Genomic DNA, 16,123 nt, shown 5'->3' on the forward strand with positions numbered 1-16,123 from the left:
CACAGAAAGTTTTAGTTCTCTTTAACGAAAAAACGAATGAACTATGTTGTTCAATTAAATGAGCTGGCTCTTTCGCTCTGTAGTTCGTAATCTCCCTAAGCCTATTAGGAAGGTATCCGAATTTGTATGAGTACAAAAAAAGTATGCAAAATTCGAATGTATCAAAACGGCACCATGAACCACTCTCATCATCTACACGAAACAAACTTTCTAATGGTTTTCCGAAGCGGTCCAGTAGAACCCTAATTTGCAGCATGACCGGGTTACCGAGATAGCAGTGTACCTTTATCCTTTTCGAAACAATGCATTTTAAATTTCTCTAAATATGAGTTTCCATAAAAAGTGGATTTAGCAACTTTTCACTCTAAGCTACCGACATTTCAGTGGTTATAAGCAATAACCGCTTAAGTTGAAAAACCTCAATTCGAGAAAAAACGTTTTAAACATTTGGTTTGTAATGTTATCCCTATGGGGAAACCAAAATATTTTCGCCCATAACTTTTTAAGTAGCCTAGTTGGCGAGATGGGGATTTCACGTACGCGTGGAATAGGGGTTGAAGAATACGATAGCATATATAACTCCATTCTTTCTTAAGTCGACTTAGGCGGTTATTGCTTGTGACCACAGATTTATATCATCAAAAGCACGAACAATGAAGGAAGAACAATTTTTTGCGATCGTGGCGTGGGGTGACGAACCAAAGCGGACCGCCGCTAAAGAGACAATATTTACTTTATAAAGTCACATGGCCTTATTTCTCAAATCGAAGTAAAATAACGGCATATGGAGTTATTGCCTATTGCCCCTCTAACACTCAGCCGTTTTTAGTTGGCTAAATTTTTGCAGGCTTAGTGTCAAGCGATTTTTTACAGGACTAACTATTTCCCATTGCTTCACTTATAGCAAACTGCATACCAATTTCAAACAAGTTGGTTTACTTAAATACATAAATATGTATGTATGTATGTACATATGTAGGTGTGTATATAATTTTACTTGTGGAAATATAAAAATGTGCACGTAATATACAGATGTGTTTTCAACGAAAATCACAAACAGTCGATCTGGAATGAAAAAAGATCACTACATCAATTGTTGTACAGCAAACTCAATTTGAATTATGACATGAACACTGACTGGGTCGCTGAATTCGCGAATGGACTATGCAGAGATGACTGCTGGTGAGGGCGTCAAGTGCCGTTTGCTTATGATAAGGCAGGAAATCAGTTTTTCAAATGCCGCGGTAAATTTTCCCGCGATGGTGCGCTCACCCCCACTCCGCTAACATCCATGCACACAAAGCCGCTGCTAATGACAGTTGCAACAACAGCAAAACCATAGACGTTTACGTATGTACATATGTAGGCATGCATAAATTTGTATGCACACAAAAATAATATGAACAACAGCAATAACAACTACATAAACGATATTAGAAAGAAAACCGGCACAAAGCACAAAACGAAAATTCGCTAACATTTTAATTTCAATGATTTTGTGGAAAACACAGTTCGGGTGTGTGGGTGCCTGAGAGTTTGTGGTTGTTTCTGTGCAGTTGTATGTTGATCAGTGAAGACCCTGTAAGCAATCGAAGTTGTTAGCAGCTGTGCAGAGTTCACCTCAAAAGAGCGAACTAGTCGGTTAATCCAAACTCTTTGACTTTCAGAACGTTGATGCCAAAGTGACAATTTTTAACTGTCTCCAATTTAAACAATTTCACGGCCGTTTTGCCGTAGTCTTATAGTCAATAAGTAAAATTGTATTAAGGCTGTGTGCGGGTTGGTCTAAATTTTGACACCTCAATTAGAATTCGCCTGGAAATTTTCAATACTGCTTCAATTTAGATAAACAGCTGATTAAACTGTGCGGGTTCATCTCACACTGCCTAAATTATTTATTGTCCGTTTTGAAATTTGAATTTATCTAATTGCTGTTGATAAAATAATAAAATGTATGGTATTGTATGCAATTACTTTTCGGTTACTCTACAATCGAATTGCACTAATTCGAATAGAGTTACAAAAAGATGTAGTGCGGAACTAACGCTTTGAGAGAATATTTATGCTGGGATATTGAGGGTGGCTGAAGGCTACATATCGTCGATTAAAGTACAAAACCGCGTATCAACAAAATATAAAACCGCGTATCAAGATAATGCAAAACCACGTATGTGAATTATATAAATTATTTTCTAGAGAGCAAAAACACTCGTATTTAAAATCGGTTCTCTTTTTTATAAAGCAATCGCAATTCTGGCTAATATATTTCAGGACAAATGGATAAGGATTGAGCCAAGAGCTTGTATGAGCAAATTCAATTTTTGACAGCAGATGTCAGTTACGCGGTTTTGCAGAATGACGATACGCGGTTTTGTACTTTAATCGACGATATGTAGTATGTACATACATACGGCATGGTTTACGGCAATTCTTGTATGCCAGCGCACGTAATTGTGCAGAGGGTGGTTAAGTAGAAAGCGGAAGTAAACCGAAAACACGTTAAAAATTTCTTATCTGCTAATGTCAGCTGACATTTAGCTGAAGCGTGCGCGAAAATTTTCACTACAAAAGCTTTCGTGAGAGTATAGGAAAATAACAACACTGATGTACATACATATGTAGTGCTAATACATACACACATATACATGCATACATACCCCCATACGCACAACATAGTTTCGAAAGTCAGGTTGGGGAAATGCAAGTATTCACGAAATATGTTCAAACAAAATAAGCGAACTATCGAAAATATGCTACGGGGGAAGGCGAAGGGCGACTTCATGAAAATTGGAAAAACAGATGAAAATTCGCCAAAAATGCCAAAAACAAACGTTTATGGCGGAGCAAAGCAAAGCTATTCAAATATCTACTAAGTAAATACATATATCCTTATGCATACATACATATGTATACGTACATACATACATACATGTGTAAGTATTGTAAATATGTTTGTATACTTACGTATCCGTACATATTTACGTGCTTTATCTGCCCTTAAAAGTGCACATTGTTTTGTTTTGTTATTTCCCAAAGGGCTCTTTTGTTCTCTTTTCTGTTAAGGGAAATTGTTTGGCAAAATTTGTTTGCCGAATGCCACCGCAATTCATAAAAAAAAAATACATATGTACAAATGTACATATGTAAAAATGTATACCGAAAAGTGTGAATTACTAAATAAATACATATGTACAGTGAACAAGAAGCTTAGCCTAAATAGGCGGAGCAGGATTTATGCATGTATGTAAAGCGAAATGTTTGATGAAGATTATAAATACAACTTATTTTACATATCATAAATATTTTAAATTGAATTACTGAAACTCTTTCAATACGCACCTTAAATGTAATATTTCATCCAACAAGGCTCTGAAATCCGTTTTACCAGAAAAATGTGCCAAATTAACAAAATATGACACCGAGCAGTGGCGGATACTGAAAAAAGTAAAATTTCGGATAAAATAAATTATCTTAAACGAGATATTTGAAAAGAAAAAGTTTTGCTAAATAGTGTTTTGTTTTCTTTAATCTTCACGCATTATCCCCTTTTTGGGTTTGTACAAAATTGTTTACAATGTATAAGATATCACGGAGCAGAATCTTAACACCGGCACACAAAAAAGTTGTCTGTACTTATCCAAAAACGTGAAAAATAGCAAATATGCAATTTACCCGGTCATTTGGTGGTAAGGATAGGATGGTCTCATTGAAAGTACAAACTTTTTTTTTGTGTCGGTGAAAAAACTTGTTATTATCTTGCTATCTTAGTATTATTTTTATGACATATTTACACTAAAAAAAATATCACTATTGGTTTATTACACGTTGTGTTAAAATAAACCTTGAAACAGTATCTTTTTGCGGTGTCAGTATAACAATTAATAATATAAAAAGTGTATTGAAAAATGTTATGTTTGTAATTTGGTTATTATATATTATATATGTCACGTACACGTTAACGCCCCTTTGCGTGGCTATCATTGTGGCGGCCCTATCTAGCTCAGAGATTGTAAGGCCGTGGTTCTCAACCCTTGCCACAATGAAGCAGGGCGGAAGTTATGCGTCGTTTATTCGCATACCTTTGCCAATAGGAAGCCCACGCACCCACACACGAGCTTTACCCTTAACAACATCAAATTGGGACCAGTATAGTCTTTTTGGTTATTTGTTTGGTTATTAAAGCAACGAAAAATATTTCAATATAACAACGAAAACTATTTTTTGTATAAGACTAGCCGGCCTCGTAAGTGCGAGGCTTCGCCACGCGCTGAATTGTACATAAGTATGTAAATATACGCATTTGGAGAAGAAGGTGGCAACCCCACTAAAAGAAAGCCCTAATGGACACTTAATTGCCAAGCATTTTCATTTGATATCTAATGTTTTTAATGCAACGAACGGAGCTTACGGCAACACTATTCAAAAGAAAAAATCTTACTGAACATCTGAAGGTCAAATCCTTTCATTTGACAACTCACTTTTTAGTCCAACGAACAGCCTACATCTTATAATTTTTCGTATAGGTGCTAACCCTTTTCGACCTTATTGCTCATCCGAAGACCGCACTTTTTTTAATTTGAATAAACTGAATAAATTTGATGTCACTAACAGGAAATGCCTTCACGTATCATATATATGGTAGTAATTTTTAATACTACCCACATTAAAAAAAAAAAACTTATTGCACATCGGAAAACCATATTCTTTCACTTGGTACCTAATTGTTTGGTCCAATGAACGGTGAAAATCATATTACTTAAAAAATAAGAAATTAGTGAACATCCAGAGAGCAAGCCTTTTCATTTTACATCTCACTTTTTATATTTCAAAGAACAGATCTTATAATTTTTTAGAGAGGTGGCAAATTATATCGATAGTGATTATATTAAGCAAAATCTCGTCCAAATCTGTGTAGTAATTTTCGAGATTAATAATAATAATAGATTGGAGCTTACTTATACATATATTAGTATTGGGTTGAACCGGGCATGAACCCAGGCCCTGGTAGCGTGCACTGCCAACCACAGCACCACAGCGGCGGCACATTAGGGATTGACATGGTAAAAAAAATGTCGTTTTTGCTTTATGCTATGTTAGGATAGAAATTTTTAAATAGGTGGCAACCCTATTGCTTATCTAAAGGCTAATCACTCTTATTTGGCACCTCGCTTTGTGTAATCTAACGAACTGCACGGGCCTTATAATTTTTTAGACAGGTTGCAACCCTATAGAAATTCTACATACCAAAGGTCACGCTCCTGTCTATACCGAAAATATTAGAGAAAATCTCGCTCAAAATCGTTTAGTAGTTTTCAAGATTACCGTATTCAAAGAATCTCTTCTTTCCTTTATACAATGCATAGATAAGTTAGGAACTTTAAAATAGGTGGCAACCCTTCTCAAAAAAATTAAAGCTTTTCTACATGCGAAGGCCATGCCCTTTTATTTGATATCTCATTTTGTAATCGAACGAACGGTGAAAATCTTTTAACTTTTTATTAGGTGGCAACCCTACTCAGAAAATAATCATTATTATGATTGTATAATTTTCCGTCATCCCTTGTCAAATTTGGTTTGGAGACAAACCGGTTTCGGCGTTGCCATCTTCAGTGTCAATTTTCGTCGTTCCACAATACATCATACTCCTACCCTGTCGGAAACACAAACAACCAAAAAGAAGATTGTATAATCCTTACTATGATTGTATATTGTAATTTTTGAGGAGGTGGCAACCCTATTCAAAAAATAAAACATCCGTGCTTTTCTAGAGGCCAATCCCTTTCATTTGACGCCTCATCTTTTCTCATCTTTCTTATAGTTTTTAGACAGGTGACAACCATATTAAAATTCTTATTAAAAACACAGAGTATATTAGAGAAAACCTCGTCAAAATCCGTTCAGTAGTTTTCGAGATTACCGCGTAAAAATAGATACTCGAAAGCTTCACGTTGACTGGTAAATAGGTCCTGATGACAACTTTTTTTTGTGTAGACGTTGGATACTATATACATGTAGGTCTAGCAGAAAGCCTTTTCAGAATAAGTCCAAAACGGCAATTCATATTTCTAGGGCATACATATTTAGATCGGCGAGTACGGAGCTTCTTTGGGAATAAATGCGAATTCAACTAAATAAATAACGTAAAAAAATAGTGATTTAAAGTGTGGCAAGGACACATATCGCACAATTGCTGCAAGAGTGTCATAATACAAAAAAAGATGAAGGTACGCAGGAATGACTGCTACCTGTTCATTGTTGTTGTGTAAAATTGCATAGCTGCACCGATCACTAGTACAAAATATGTATTCATTTTTACTATGTATACTAACGATAAGTACGGTGGCGAGGAGTTGATAAGGTGCATCAAATGTAGAATATGCCCTCTGCCCAATCCACAAGAAAGGCGAACCCGCCATTCGCGCCAATTACAGCGGGATCATCCTTCTAAGCATAGGTTGCAAGGTCTTATCGAGCGTATTGTGTGAAAGACTGAACCCACCGGCAATGAACTGATTGGGCCTCATTCAGAAAAGACTCGACACTCACCACCTATTTGTCGACTTTAAAGCTGCTTTCGACAGCACTAAAAGGAGTCTCCTATACGCCGCTATGTCTGAATTTGGAATCCGCGCCAAAATGATACGGCTGTGTAAAATGACGTTGAGCAAAACCACCAGCTCCGTCAGAATTGGGAAAGACCTCTCCGAGCCGTTCGCCACCAAACGTGCCATCAGACAGGGCGACTATCTTTCATGGGACTTCTTTAATCTGATGTTGGAGAAGATAATAAGAGCTGCAAAAGTGAACCGCTCAGGAACAACTTACTACAAGAGCGTGCAAATGCTGGCTTATGCCGATGACATCGATATCATCGGTAACAAAAACCACGAAGTCTGTTCTGCCTTTTCCAAGTTGGATAAGGAAGCAAAGCGAACGGGTCTGGTGGTAAACGAGGACAAGACAAAGTATCTCCTGTCAAAAACAAACAGTACGCACATTTGCGCCTTGGCACCCACGTCACTGTTGACAGTTATAATATCGAGAAAGTAGAGAATTTCGTTTACTTGGGAACCAGCGTTTACTTGGGAACCGTTAATAATGTCAGCATGGAAATCCTACGCAGAATCACTCTTGCCAACAAGTACTACTTTGGACTGAGTAGGCAATTCAGGAGTAAAGTCCTCTCTCGACGTACGAAAGCCACTCTCTATAAGTCACTCATCATGCCCGTGCTGGTATATGGCGCAGAAGCATGGACAATGACTACATCCGATTAGGCGGCTCTTGGAGCATTCGAGAGAAAGAGTACCGCAGACGATGAATCAATGAACTGTATGAGCTTCAGAACGACATGGACATAGTGCAGCGAATTAAAATACAGCGGCTTCGCTGGCTTGGTCATGTCGTTCGAATTGACACCGACGCTCCAGCTCTGAAAGTATTCAACTCTGAACCCGCTGGTGGTAGTAGAATAAGAAAAAAGGCCCCCACTGAGATGGAAAGACCAGGTGGAGAAGGACTTGGCTTCACTTGGCATTTCCAATTGGCGCCAGTTGGCCCAGAAAGGAAACTTCTGGCGTGCTTTGTTATACTCGGCCAAAATCGCTTAGGCGGCTACAGCGCCTAATAAGAAGAATACTAGCGATAAAAAATGAGTGCATGGTGATTTTTAAAATGTTTAAATGTTTAAAAAGGCCAAAAAAATAACAAAAAAGAAATAATGTTTTTCAAGTTAAATTTTTTTTGTTATTTTTTATAAAAATATGGTTTAGGCTGTAATTAAAACCACATAAATCAAAATTTCAAACTTTATACAGAATCTAGGAAAATTCAACAAATATTTTTCGATCAGAAGACTCTGTTTCTCTTCAGGAGACTTCCAATAATAATACCCAGTTGCTTATTTTACCACTTTTTATTACTAGCGGGTTTTTTATGGGTCTCCTGAAGAGAAACAAAGTTTTGTCATTAACAGACCATTTCAACGAAAATTTGTTTTTTCCATATAAAATACATGGAAAACTTTAAGCGACCTCTGAATACTTTTGGTTTCAAAATAACAACGAACTGGGATGTAATTTATTTCGGTATAGAACACTCTTAGAGGGTGAGAGCTTTAATATTCTGATTTTACTGTTTTTTTGAGACAGCCTAATGTACATGCATATGCACCACAATGAAGATAGAATATCGTCACCCTAGAGTGTAAACCTTTATCAGGTGCAAAGACACTTTACAGGACAGACAAAATTCTACTAATATTCTTTATTTGTTGCTTAGAAAGTAAACCCATTCATACCCTTATGGTCAGGTGAATAAATTAAGTCAGTTTTGGCTACTTTTCTCTTGTTTATTTAATGTTTATAATTTTTTTATAAGTCTTGCACATTAGCGCCACATAAATCCACATTTCCAGCTTCGTACAAAAATTATGAAACACCATATATAGCAAAATAACGATACTGCTGGCGTATGCGGATGATATCGATATCGTAGGTCTGAAACAAAGGGACGTAACGGCAGCATTTACTACTTAAGGAAAAGAAGCTAAAGAGGTTGGTCTAGCGGTGAACGAGGGCAAGACAAAGTACCACCTGCCAACGTATAAAGAGTCCACGCGTTTCGGGACATACGTCACTGTTGGCAGCTATAACTTTGAAGTAGTAAAGGACTTTGTCTACCTAGGATCCAGCATAAACACCACCAACAACGTCAGCAAACAGATCAAGCGAAGAACAACTCTTGCCAACAGGTGCTGCTTTGGGCTGGGTAAGCAATTGAAAAGTAGAGCCTTCTCGACGAACGATAATCACGCATCACAAATCTCTAATCATGCCCGTCCTTTTATATGGCGCTGTAACTTGGACGATGTCGAACAAAGATGAGAAGGCTTTGCGGGCTTCCGAGAGATCTATTCTACGCAAGATCTACGTCCCAGTTTCCGTGGACGACGGGTATAGGAGAAGATGGAATGACGAACTGTATGAGCTTTTTAACGACATGGACATAGATAAACGTATAAAAATACAGAGATTGTGCGGGCCTGGACATGTCGTACGCATGGATGACGACGTTCCGGTGAAAAGATGCTTCGACTCCGCACCCTTAGGTGGACAACGAAAGCAAGCGCGCCCACGAACGCAATGGAAGGACCTATCTGCGCTCGGGATAACCAACTGGCGCAAAATCGCACAAGAGGGAAGCAATTCGAGAAGCTTTTTGGTCTCGGCCCAAACCGACAAGAGCAAAATAGTGTAAACTGGTCAAAATGTCACTTAGCTTAATCAGCTGTAGGTAACACGTGTAGGTAATAAATTTAATATAAAAACTTTTATTTTGTACCACAATAACAAGATGGTTGCTTTCTAAGCAACAAATAAAGAATATTAGTATTTAGTATTCGGTCTGTCCTGTAAAATTTATTTGGATTTAGTGCGCAATTTATGGGTATGTGCTTCTACTGAAGATTGGCGCCATTACCCTCTGTAGATTATTTTAACGTATATGTATCATATGCTGGACTAACCATAAGATATGCCGAGCTTTTTCCATTTATGCGAAAAGCATTCTCGAACTTCCAAAAATACAAATGCCTAAGTCGTACATATGTATGTATGTTAAACCCATAAAGCAAATACTTACATCCAAACCGGTGGAATAATACACAACATTCGCAATGAAATATTAAATTCGTAGGCGAATGCCTCTATTGATTCAAAGATCACTCGTTTTCCCATAAAATATTACAACTTCTGATTAATTTGAGTAAGAAGACAACAAAACACAGTCTCACCTTGAAGCACACATTTGAGAAAAGAACATACAATTTGACAGCTCTCATAGCGTAAGAATAGAAAACGCCATTACTAAATGAGAGATATCAGTGGTATATTTAGCGCGGGGTTTTGGGGGTCGCTTATGTATTATAAATGAGAAATAAAATATTGTTTTGTTTTGCATAGCCACCTATGATCGATGCTTTCTGCATATTTATATATGCAAATAACATCAAATCAGATGTATAATCCAGAAAAAACGGGGGATATAATCGGCGCTATTAAGGTTGTCCACGTCGATGTCGACAGAGTATTTTCGCGAGGAACACCTTTCTTCAAAAATATTGTGGTCAGCGTGGCTGGAGTTGGACTCACAAAAGCTATTTTTTGATGATAAAATTACAACAAATATGTCACGAAAAATATGTATTGATTGGGGATAGTTCATCTCTTTCCATACAAAAAAATCGATACTGTGTTCCATCGGGACACGGGTTCAATTCCCGTCAGAGACAACGCATTGGAAATGATAATACAAATTTCTGTTTTGTATCTCCGAATGATGAAAAAGCATCTGTGAAGTGAAGAACATAAGCGTATGCAAAAGAAAAAATTGGCAACAAGAATTTGTTTAATGTAAACAAAAGTGTGGTTAATATTACCAAATCATTGTTGAAAATATCAACCATGGCATTGTAATATTAAACAAAAATCTCTCTGATTCCTCTTCAACTTATAATTTGGTAATATTAACCAATTTTTGGTGGATTTTCTTTTCTCTGTGTACATATGAACTAGGAAATAGTCGTCCTGCTTTGCTGCGACTGAAATCTTATACTTGCCAAGGCATTTTATTGACGCCTTGAGTGATTTGTTAATCGAAATAGGTTCCAATATCTGTTTATTTTAAATAGGTTCCAGTATCTGTCGCAACGAGCGAGCAGATTTGTTCAACCCTTCGAAGGTTGAAGACCTATTTGCGTAGTAGCATTGGGTGGAAAAGATTGTTTGGGTTGGCCCTCCTGAATGTACATCGGGATTTCGAGGTTAATCTTCAGCAAGTGCTAGATGAGTTATCAAAAAAAGCAATTTTTAATTTAAAAATACTTTAAATAAAATAAATATTAAATAAAATAAATATTCCTATACCCGGTTGCACCTGAAAATTTGTCATTTTAAATATTAACAGTCTAATAAATTTTAAGATTGATTCGTGAAACTTGGAATTAATATAGCAATAATTTTCCTAAACACCCCCGCGATTCTTTTTCTGGTTGTACCCCTGCGAGATATGTATTTGCTGTTGTTTTTTTTTTTTGTTATAGCTTAACTTGTGCAATTTTCCTGCTCACCTGTGTTTGTCCTGGCGTCACATCATTTATCTCCGTCTTTAAGCGTTGTCGTCACCAGTGGTGACTCATCACAGCCACATACAGAGATACATATGTATATAATATGCATTTAGCTACGCCACACCACAGGCACCTCATATTGTCTATCCTAATGCATATGTTGTACTAGTTCTTTCGCCCCCAATTCCATCAACTTCGACTTCGATGTATACATACATATATTATACAGTTCTTGTTGTTTTTGGAGATGTCAATTGCTAAATCGCACTAATCACTTGATTGATTGTTTGATGAATTGATTCGCGTTCTCTTCTGCGGTTTTTTTGTGGTTTTTGGAAAACAAATAAAGTTTGTAAATGTAATAAGTAAGCCCCAAATGTGTGAGAAAAACTTCGAACGCCAACATCTGAGAACTCACAGTAGGGTAAATCTTTATCAAGTGGGTCATAAATTTACCGACGTAGAATTTACTCGCCTCAAATACACTACGTTAAAATATATGTATGTAGCTTTAATACGATTAGACAAGGGGTATTTTTGATATTGCATATCTCGAGAAGTATTTGTGGTAGAGTACTGGAACTTGGTTTGGAAATATATAAATTCAATTCCATACGTATGTACGAAAATGGGCATTTTTGGAGAAAGGCTGCCACAAAATTATTTTATAGGCCACATGAATTATTACAATATGGGTACCAGGCAAGGATGAAAAAGTAGGTACAATTGTACCTTTCTCCCACGTTTTTGACTGAAAGGCACAATAGGTACAATCACTAGATTTTAGGTACAATCATATTTTGATCAGATGCATTTTTAGTTTTTTTCTTTTTCCTTTACCGTGTTAATATACTTACTTGTAGGTATGGAAGAAGCTTCGCTTTCATTTTGAAGAATAAACAATTCTAAAGAAAAGTGGTCAAAAGGAGGATATGAAAAAGTGATATTATGTATTCTCTTACACATTTTACATTGTATTTAGAGCAGCCACTACGAAAAATTAACATAATTTTTGTTATATTCGAAATTTTAACCAATTTTTACCATAAAACTTCATTGCGCCCTAGACGTTGTGAAATCTACAAACGCTCTACTATTGTTGGAACGCATTTTTTAATTTATTGAAACCATAAAACCACACTTCCCGTATATTGATGATAATATTTTCAACCTTTCTATTAATTTTAAGGCTTATTTTTAACCGACTTCACAAAAGGGAGAAGGTTATCAGTTCGTCGGATTTTTTTTATTTGTTTTTTTTTTTTTATGTATGTTAACGAATTACTTTGGACCAAGTTAGCCGATTTCTATAATTTTTTTTTAAAGGGAAGGTGTTACCTCAGAGGAGGTCCCATTCTAATTTGGTTGAAATCCGATCATTGGATCATGAAAAGTTTAACGATAATCTTAAATTTTTATACAAGAATTGAAGTCGTTTTGTTTTTTAAAAATTACTTGTCACTATGTCAAATTCAATGGCATTTGCGGTCAAATAAGTGAAAACAAATTGTGAAATGGGAGTAAAAAATGGTCTCTTGATTGATTTAGATTAGAATACATAAGTCTTCAGTCGTGTACATGCGCTGCTATTTGTAAATTTTTGCCCCATAATATCATCGATAAAAGTATGGATCAAGGAAGAAAGTTGTGTCAAAATTTGACGACAAATTTTATTGTCAAAATATGACAAAATGAAAACCAGCCTTTATTCGCCAGTGTCTAGGATTTCTTCGTATTTTCTTTATTTGAGACAAAAGCTATTTGACCCATATTCGCTTTTTAATTTCTGGAAATATATTTAAAATGCTTTCGAAGTTACTTAGGGCAGTTCCGATTATTTTCTCTAGACTTGCTGCACCTATTACAAGGAACTGGATAAATTAGCAGAATTCTCTTGTTGTTTTATAGAAACATGACAAAAAAAGTCAACTTCGCAAAGTCTTTTTCGCCAATATTATTCAGTAGTCAAAATTATACAACCACAAAGCACCTCCGGTTCCCATTAGACTATAGTCTATAGATATAAGCTCAACAAAATGCTTATTGAATGTCCCACCCGTCACAGCAAAATATGTATTTTTTTAACTTAACATACAAATTCTTAAGTTTCCCATTGTTTAAATGAGGTCCACCTATTAAAAATATAATAAAAGTTCACACCAAATCAGCACTATGTGTCCTCAAAGGTAACTCGTCCCACCCATCACAAAATGATTTCAAATCGCCCTATACCGATGAAAAAAGTTCTTAATTAAAAAAATAAAACCTTATCATACATCTTCAGGTTGATCTCTCATTTGATCTCTCATTTTTAGAAATTACGTTTACAAGTATTCTTAAACTGGAATCTTCTTAAATCTCTTCGTCTATCAGTGTGATATACATGTATTTCAATAAACTGATGAACTAATTGGAATTAGATTGCTAGAACAAATGGCAACCCTTCTATATAAAGGTCAGGAATAAATCCCTTTTAAACCCATTTCGATTTATATCCATCTTTTAAAAATTCATCCTACTTAATAAATAATTTTAATGTAACTTTTTAAATACGTGGCAACTCTCTTCAAACATTTTAAATGTTCAAACTAAGGATTTCTTAACATTATTTCATTTGGCTTCGGTTTTTTTGATATTTCATATACGTTTTGAATTAATTAATTGAGTTAGACCTTTCAAACAGGTGGCAGCCCTCTTCAAAAGTATTATCAAGCTAACTAATTGTTAACCTTCCTTCGCCGGACACTGCGATATATATTTTAATTAACTGATGAATTAAGTAGAGTTTTAATTTTCAAACATGTGGCAACACCGAAGTTCGGAAATAAAAGATTGCCATACCCCCCTCGATTGATACCCATATCTTAATAATTCATTTAACTTATAAAATAGTTTGACTTCAACTTTTTATACAGGTGGCAGCCCTCTTCGAACACTTCAAAAATGTGCTTAGCGTTCAATGCAAAGATTTCTTAACACACCTTCGTTTGATATCCATATTTTAATATTTCGTATAACTTTTGTATCTTCTTCTTCTTATTTGGCGCTGTAACCGCCTAAGCGATTTTGGGCGAGTTCAGGAAAGCACGCCAGTCGTTTCTCTTCTGTGCCAACTGACGCCAATTGGAAACGCCAAGTGAAGCCAAGTGCTTCTCCTCCTGTTCTTTCCATCGCAGTGGGGGCCTCCCTCTTGCTCTGCTACCACCAGCGGGTTCCGAGTTGAATACTTTCAGAGCTGGATGTCCATTTCGAACGACATGACCAAGCCAGCGAAGCCGCTGTATTTTAATTCTCTGCACTATGCCCATGTCGTTGTAAAGCTCATACAGTTCACCGTTCCATCGTCTGCGGTATTCGCCGTCGCCACCGCGTAAAGGCCCGTAAATCTCCCTTCAAAGGACATTTTCAATACTTACTCGTCCTGGTGCGCCTAAGAGTTAATTTTTTTCTATTCCACAGAACTTTTCCTTTTTAATTGATACCCATATTGTCATTCTACAATGCATCGAATCTTTTGAATAATTTTTTTATTCAATCATATCCTTTAAAAAAGTCCTGACGTCAGAGGGAAAAATTAAAAACGCAGTTATACTATATTTGGCTTCTAGTTTTGTGAATATATTGATTTTTTCGTGTGTTTTAAAAATGTTTGATTTTTGTCGCACGGTGTTATACATATGATACTGCAAAACGGTCTATGTCTATTAGTACCATTGACACTTAGATGGTCTCGTACGTGCGCCAGAATGCATCCGTAAATTGGTACACCCTAATAAAAGAATGACAAAACTGTCTACCTGTGGCTGATTAAGATGAACGATTACCAGAAGCGATCAGATAGAGATAACAGATCAATTAAGCACCAGAGGAAATAAGTGACATAAAACGTTTCGCAGTACCACCGACGATATATAGATATGAAATCAGCCCAGCGAAAAATCGGTAATCGCTTTTAGTAGTAACGTGTTCTAGAACGCATCGCCTTATAATGTCTTCTAATCTTTTCGCTTCTCTTGGCCATTGCCGTTATTGCATAGCAGAATGTTTTAGATTATTTTATTAATTTCGCTGCTTTAATTCACCACGGGGAATGCAAAGTAGAATGCTTCACTGTAGTAAGCTGAAAAATTTAATGAATACCTAAAAATTCGTTTCTACCGTTACTTTCTGTGGAATATTCCATCGCATAAAAATCAAGGGCTAACTATAATATGAATAAGCAAGCGTGTGTAAACGTGCGAATACACATAAATCCTATTCTGAAACTATAATGTGCCTCACATCAAGTTTCGTCAAGTTTCGCCAAACGTCATTTGCTTAAGGAAAGAGTGATACTGATCGCACCTTCCGTACGGAATCAGCTGTTTGTCTTCGTACGTATGTATGTACATATGTAACACATGCAGTGTTGCCGCATTGATTTTTTTAACGAAATTGGTAATTTTTTTCTTTATTTTTCATATTTGGTAATTTGGTAACTTATTTTTCAAATTGGTAACTTTTTCGATTCAGTCCTACATGTAACACAGGCCAAAAGAAGTTCTGGTTCCACATAAGGAAGTAGGCCGTAAGCATTTCCTTTTACAAAAACACCAGGTTATCCTGAAAGTTTCGCAAGGCGAATAGTTCTTCGGCGTTTCTAGGTTACTATAATTGTGTGATCTACAACAAACTGCTTGATAGTGGCTATTGTTATAACTAAAAATTTGGCAACACTGAACTCATGTAAGTAAAATATAGCCACCTAAAACTCTACACTACGTTCCTTATGCATTTGACAGACTTTTCGTTCATTTTCTGACAGTCAGTTACGGCAGCTTATTCATATTATAGTTAGCCCTTCATGGTTTGCTTTGTTTAATTTACAGCGAAGTTGAAGTCAGTCAGTCAATGAAGTGAAGTACAAGAGTGAGGAAGTACAATTTTAAGTTTAATGGTATATGTACATTAGACTGCATCACTCCCCATACAAAAAAAAGTCGCTACTATTTTTCC

The 16,123-nt window shown here is 36.2% G+C and overlaps 1 protein-coding gene across 7 annotated transcripts in view; it reads right to left on the minus strand.

Annotated features, from left to right (window-relative positions):
- The window catches only part of LOC118742387 (protein CBFA2T3), a gene marked incomplete at its 3' end in the record, with an annotated part of 208,950 nt that overhangs the window by 161,765 nt on the left and 31,062 nt on the right, over positions 1-16,123 (minus strand). For 3 of the 7 annotated variants that reach the window (XM_036474423.1, XM_036474422.1, XM_036474425.1), the window contains 1 exon segment: positions 3,340-3,435. 7 annotated transcript variants of the gene reach the window in all.

Source organism: Rhagoletis pomonella, unplaced genomic scaffold, assembly GCF_013731165.1.
Source record: "Rhagoletis pomonella isolate Grant_MI unplaced genomic scaffold, Rhpom_1.0 Rhpom_scaffold_00007, whole genome shotgun sequence".
In the NCBI taxonomy this organism is placed as follows: domain Eukaryota; kingdom Metazoa; phylum Arthropoda; class Insecta; order Diptera; family Tephritidae; genus Rhagoletis; species Rhagoletis pomonella.